A 7,691-nucleotide genomic window follows, 5' to 3' on the forward strand; every position below is an offset into this window, starting at 1 on the left:
TAAAGTGAAGATAAAAAGGAAATTAACACCAGGAAATATTTAATTAAATAAAAAGCACCATACATGTAAATAGTTTATCTACATAGACAAAATAAATCATGATGATGAGCTGCAGATAGACCTATGCATGAATAATATATAGTACTACAGTAACTTGTACTCTAAAAATTTTACAAGGGATAGATATGATAACAATAGTACGGCATGTGCGGTAATAATAATAATAATAATAGTGGTAATAAGCAATAATAATACAGGTGTATGATACTAAAAATATGAGTAAATATAGTAACATCAGTCTACAGGATTAGACTTATTTTGTAGCCTTAATGCCCATGCACTCTTTAAATAAGATCTACAGAATTCATCAAATATTGTGTGCGCTATGATTAAAAATTTCCGGAAAACATAAGAATGATCTCAGTACAGTGACCACCTAACATAAGAAGTAAACCAAAATCTTCATTTGACCGAAACAGATTCCATAACTGAAAGTCCTGAGTCATGAAGCTGTCTACGCAAGTGTATTACTATAAGTAATTTGAATAATTCTCACATGTATTGCTTTTGTAGCGTGATACGTCCTCGTCCAATATTTTTATAAATGGGAACTCAAAATATGCCTGTAATTCTGAGACATTTAAAAGAATGGTTTCATTAATTCATTATTTTTTAATTTGTTAAGTAGGTGTCACGTACGTAAGTTCATTATCGACGATTCACTTGTTTCATCATCAACGATTCACTTTTTATTATCGATGGTTTCACTTTTTCATGATTGACGATTCACTTTTTATCATCGACGATTCACTTTTTTTCATCACTGATGGTTCACTTTTCATCATTGACGATTAACTTTTTTCATCATCGACTGTCCAATGGTTATCGCATTGTTGCTTGAACGGCATTCCATTCCGTTATCATCAACCTATATAATACGATACCGTATCATAACGTATCAGTAACGTATTATATTGAAGTATTCAAGTATGTATTCATTTCAATAAGAGGAAGCGACAGTTTCGTATCTAACAAAAAATCGATAACTCTAAATGCCCTGTTAAATATTGCAATTATTATTTTTTAATAGTACTGTAGCCTAGTACTTGAGGTGGCGCATGGAATTTCAAGTAGGCCTATCTGGGTGTATTTTGTTTCACATTTTAAATATTTAAAAAAAATGTCATGAATTATAGAATGGAATGTTGTCAACACTTTATTGTTCTGCGTGTAAGTACTTAGCTTCGATGAAACACAAGTAAACATTGTAATTAATTCGAAAGCATGCTAGTGCCAGGGGCGGATTCCTGTCTCTTATACACATCTAGATGTGTATAAGAGACATATTAAGAATAGATAGAGCGCTAATTTCAATATATGCATCGAAATTTTAAAATTCAGTGGCAAAACGGGATGGGCACGTTCCCCCATGCCCCCTACTGGATCCGTCTGTGAGTGCAGCCATCTCCTAACCATTGCCGTCACCATTGAATCGTCATCATCATCGTAGTATATATCGTCATTATTATAATATAATAATCATTAAGAGGAACTATTGAAGACAGTTCTACTATTTCAAAAATTGTGTTGGTAGTTAGAGAACAAGACCAATAAGATATAGGACTACAGGCTTACCGAGGTCAAGCATCGATAAACGATATTCAAATATAAAAGTTAACGGTTAACCATGACGTCTCACCCAATTCCGGTAACACATTATTTCAAGTGTTTAAGTGTTTATTCGTTTCACTTCAGGAGATTGTATATATGAGCATTTTTATCGGGTCCACTTTTCAAAACGGGCCCGACCGTCTGGGCCTGATCGTCTGTCACCCGTTTTTCGGTGTACGGTAAGAATGGCCCCGGCAAAAATGGCCCAGGAAAAATGGCCCCGGAAAAAATGGCCCCGGCAAAAATGGCCCAAATGACAGGTAGGTAAAAATGGCCCCAATAATAAAATTCTGTATTAAAACTGATTTTTTTAAATCATTATATGCATTTTTTTAACTGAAATAATTTAGTTTTTAAAAGGAATCTAACATCAAATAAATTGCCATTTACATTTTACTTTTTGCAGGAATTACATATTCAATGATAAAATATTCAAAGATTAAAAAAAAGCCGTTAATAACACTTTTTATTTTTTTCCCTTTTAAATGTTAAATAGCAACAACATAATCAGTAATTCAACATAAATCATGCATTTATTAATACTAAAATAATTTATTTGTGGCCAATTTCATGGATGCGGAATCACGATTTTCCAGAAATTCAATCCGGGTATTGGTAAACCCCACAAACAATGAGTTTATATGAACATTCAATTATTTTTTTTTTTTTTAGAAAAAGAGTGTTCTACAATCATAATTATAAAGGGTTTGGATGGGGTTCGCAGTGTGTTTGGAGGTTTGTGGTGTATTTTCAAGTACTTTTTCACAAAAAAAAAAAATCAACATTTTAACCAAAAAATATTCTTATTCATATATACCTTGTGAGTCAATCACAATTGAATTGTTTGGTTTTCTACAGTGTGTTTTGGGATGTTTGTGGGATTTAGCAATACCATTTAATCCTACCATAATTACCCTCCTCACAATTACACGCCATTTTAATTCTTAGCATAATTGCCATATTTACATAACTATGTATATATAGTATCTCAGTTTACATTATTTAGTATAGTTTTAAGCACTCAAATTTACTTGGCGGGGAGTAAAAAACAAATAGGCCTATGCAATTAAAGAAGTTGCTTAAATAAATGTATTCCTAATTATTCAGTTTACTTTAAAAACAATATTTGATTAACAAATACATCATTGAAGTAACTCTAAGCAGAAAATTTATTGCTAAGTTTGTGAGAAAGTAAGCCTCTCCCCTTCACATACATGAACTTGTGATTCAAACATTGATCCACATGCTTTAACTACTGTTTATTTGCACTGTCTATAACATGTAAAGTTATTTCATTTGATACATAACAAAAGTGAATTTTGTGGTTATCTATGAGTTGTATTTGGTAGTTGAAGTACTGTATATGTCATTCCTCTACTTGATAGTGGAATAACGTTTTTAAAACTTATTTTTACTATCAAAAAATGTTATTCAATGGCCATTGTTTTCCGATAATCTCTCAGTACAATTTGCATCTGTTGTTTAACTGTATTTGCTATTGATTCAATTCTTGCTTATTACAGTATTTGAATATTTGAAGATTTAAAAAAAAAATATCATTTGTATTACTGAATTTTTTCATTGGGGCCATTTTTACCTACTTGTCATTTGGGGCCATTTTTACTGGGGCCATTTTTACCGGAGCCATTTTTTTCTGGGCCATTTTTACCATTTTTCACAAGTCTCCACTAGACTAAATTTCGACAGTTTTAAAACTCCTCGAACTTTATATATTTTTACATTTTATCATAAAACAACTTATCGAAAGTCTTGGTAAATATTTCTTTAATAAACGTCAGAATTTTGACCCATTAGATTTAAAATTGAGTGAAATATACAGATGGAAAACTTGAACATGTTTGCAGCCTCGTCGCGTGAACACGGGCCTAGCCCTATACTAGCAAACAACGTTCTTCTGACTCATTGGCCATCGTAGTCAAAAGAAACATCTTATTTACATTATTCAGCAATTTAGGTTTGTCTAATAGTTTAAATATTTCATACAGAAATTGCAAGAAAATGACTTGGTGACAGTATTTAAGCTCAACGTGTACCTCTAAACCAACAGATATCGCCTATAGTCAACGCTGGATGTGGTGAGGTCCCGAGAGCGGTTGGCCAGCGCCCTTGAGGGAGTCTCAAAAACACTTCATATTTTTAGTCTGAATGGAAATTGTAAATCAAATCAACCTTAGACTCGTGAATATATAAATCATTCAAAATGTATACGTTGTTATAAAAAGTATAGGCCTAGCCTATATGCTATCTTCATTACGTATTAGACGATTTAATAAACACCACTTTCGACCCCGTTAATTGCATTAGCATGGCTATTTGTTGTTTGTTGACAAAATCATACCCACTCGGCTGAAATGTGATGACGTCATCTTTGGTGAATAATTCGGTCTACTGTGGCTAAGACAACTACCGTTCTCGCGCAAATAAGCGCCCCTAACGTGAACATTTTCTTAAGTGCCCCGTATGAATAAGCGCCCCTCAATTTTGAAGCGATTCCTAAAAAGATCAATCACACAGTACAGTAAAACAGTAGACTTACATCACTGACTTAAATGATGTATTTAACAAATTTTAATTTTCGTCAATCTAAAGTCTGACGTATGTCCTGATCATGACCCTTTAACGTCACTATTGGATAGGCTTATCTGCATAAGACTCGACTTCTACGAATGGATACATTTTTCAAAGCAAGGATTCATATTCTTCCCTCTTCCTTTATTCTTTCATATTTTACGTTATTTTATTCATAATTACAACAGATTACTTACACAACTTATCACAAGGTTCTGTGGTTGGACCCTGCTTTTTTACATTATACCTAATTAGCCCACTGATAATCAGGAAGCATGATGTTAACTTTCATTTCTATGCGGATGATCTACAATTAGGCCTATACCTGAAATTTAATCCTTTGGATCCTTTTAGTATTGATGATTCTGTTTTTCGGCTAACCAATTGTATCACTGAAAATCCCTACACGTACAACACGTTTCTCTTCATCTGTACATTTCATTATACCACATTACAACAAGAGAATTTGAGGTTTTTCATTTCCTTGTTATGCTTCTAAACATTGGAATAATCTTCCAACTGACATTAGAAATATCTCGGATCCTAATCTTTTTAAACGTGAACTCAAGACTTACCTGTTTGTCTAAGCCTATTTTTGCTGCTTTTTCCTTTTGTGTATTTATTGTTATAATCTGTTTATTTGTCTTTGTTGTTTGTGTAACTGTACTATTGTAATGCAGGGGATTCCTGAATGACATTTTATGCCTACCATTGTTTTCCTGAATTAATGAGGCTTGGCTTGCGCTTCATAACCGCAAGGTTAAAGTTGGTGATATGTCCTGATGTCGACCACCCTAGAGTCACTATCACACAGGCGTAGATCCCGGGGGGGATATATCCCCCAATATTTGACAACGGGAGGGGGGGGGGGGATTGTCCATTTTATCATCCCCCAATATTTTGACTATGTTTGGGATAAAATGGAGCTTTACACACTTAGCTCTTCTTTCCTTAGATGTTAGATGTGCTTGCAAAGAGAGCCACATTTCACACTGAAGGGTGTGTACGACATCAGTAATGTTATGTCAATTCCAAGAATGTTTAAGGTTATATCGGTTGATGAGGAATATATTGATTAGGCCTATAATAGCAAATATTACATCATTATTTTGCAAAAACAAGGTTTCCAGCTTCAGGGGGGGGGGACATCCCCTGTCCGCACAAGGGCACACATTGGCGCTAACAGGGGCCTTGGGTCAGAGTGAGTATTTATTTTCCCGGTTAGTAATTTACCATACCCACCCCACCCCACTCTCCATATAGAAAACAATACGACATAGGGCTTACCTTATTTATAATATAGGCCACACACGTGAGTTTGAAACTAAATATATGCATTTTATCATGGTTTTATTTATTACAAACATATTCTTTCATCATCAATACACATTGAGGCCCTTCTATTAGGTTAAAACGATCTATCTTAAATTTGTTTTTCTTGAGTTTGGGACTATTAGTCCTATCTATGTGTTTAAATAACTTAAAAGGATAAACCTAAAAAAGCCCTTAAAAAATGCGCCCGAAACGCGCAAAATATTTTTTTGTGTTTTTAATTCTAATTTCTGCGGAATTGCTGAAAACTCCCTAAAATGTGCAATTTATAGAGGAAATTGGCCTACCGTAACAAGAGATGCGCGCAAAGAATTTGAGAATTTTAGGCACTTTCAGAGTATGCATTTATCAAGGGGTGGGGAAAGATTTTCCAAAGATGGATATTTTTCCCTTGTCCCCCGGTGTTTTTAATTCTAATTTCGTTGGAATTGATCAAAACTCCCTAAAATGTGCAATTTTTAGAGGAAATTGGCCCATGTTGGCGAAGCGCGCGAAATTTGAGGTTTTTAGGCACTTTCAGGGGGATGAAAAGGGCATTTATAAAGGGGTAGGGAAGATTTTTCAAAGATAGATATTTTCCCCTTGTCCCCCAGTGGTTACGCCATCGGGCAGCATAGATCAAAGGAGTTATGACAGTTTTTGAAGTGGACAAGGGGTTGCAGGGTGTTGTGAGTCTGGTCATTATGATATCTTCCTTTTTATTCTTGTCTTTATTTTTCTCTTCTCTTTTTCTTTTTCTTTCCTTTTCTTTTCCTCTCCCTTCTCTTTCCCTCCCTCTCCCCTCTTTCTTTTCTCTTATTACCCAGCCCGGGACGACGGCTTGGTCAGCCCGGTAAAAACCGGGGGGGGGGGAATGGTGGAAGGTAGGTAAATTGGCCTAAATTGTTCTTTGCTGTAAATGACATACAGAATCTGTGATATATTCAACTTGTGTAATTGTGTACCGTATATTATTGTATTAAAAGTCTCTGTTTTAATATTGTATTATGGCTGTACTGTATGTTACTTTTATGAACACACTGTCTGCTGTTTTAAAAGCGTCGTTTCCAAAATAAAGTTATAGTAATTACGGTATATAATAGTATGCAATAGAAACAGCAAATCATTTTAAAGATTATAAAACATCACCTTTATTTTCATTGTCATTCGTATTTATACAGGCTGTGCAAATATTATTATTGATAATACTTAAATATAAGTGAAATATAAGTTGAATAAAATTGCCTTGTCATTTTTGGAGTGACATCCAGACTATTTGTACTTAAGTACCGGTACGCATCCCAATGGTTAAATTGTCTATTTAACTCTCCGTTAGATTTATTTATATATATTTTTTTTCATTTAATTTTAGTTGTAACATAATAACCTGCCTATAATATACAAATATTGATTTGGCCTATAATGTATAATTACCATATAGGCCTAGGCCAGGATATAGGTCTCGTAATTTATATATATAAGATGTGTATAAGAGACAGGCTGTATACTTGTTCTAAAATTAACATAGTTTAATGTTTCTTCAGTTTAAAGTCGGAGATATGTCCTGATGTCGACCACTCTAGAGTCACTCTCACATAGGCATAGATCCCGGGGAGGGGTGGGGATGGGGATATATATTCCCCCAATATTTGGCAAGGGGGGGGGGAATGGTCCATTGTATCATCCCCCAATATCTGTCTCTTATACACATCTAGATGTGTATAAGAGACAGGCTTATATAGCACTATTCCATGAAGATCGGTGTGCTCTTCGCTTTTTGTTTTTTATATTTTTCAAACAGACTAAAGGCTTTAGGCCCAATAGCTAATTACTGTACAGTATTTTGAACACGAATTAGCATTATTCTCCAGGGGTCCCAAGTCCCCAGAAATCTCGCATTCCTGCAAGCAAGATTCTCCCTGAAAATAATGAATCTCCAGCAAAATCAAGATACTCGCATGTTTGTACTACTGTATTATCAATTGTCTACCCGACAGTGCTGCTCAGTCCGTTAGTCTGGTGGCAGCCACTGTGTGTGCGCTGAACCGTGGAGATCTCTAGGTCCCCGGTTCAATTCCCATCGCTTCCTTTTCTTGTGTTTCAGCTGGAGGGCTAAAATA

This window comes from Anneissia japonica, unplaced genomic scaffold (genome assembly GCF_011630105.1).
Source record: "Anneissia japonica isolate Jap-2015-1 unplaced genomic scaffold, ASM1163010v1 scaffold2207_len539183_cov196, whole genome shotgun sequence".
In the NCBI taxonomy this organism is placed as follows: Eukaryota; Metazoa; Echinodermata; class Crinoidea; order Comatulida; family Comatulidae; genus Anneissia; species Anneissia japonica.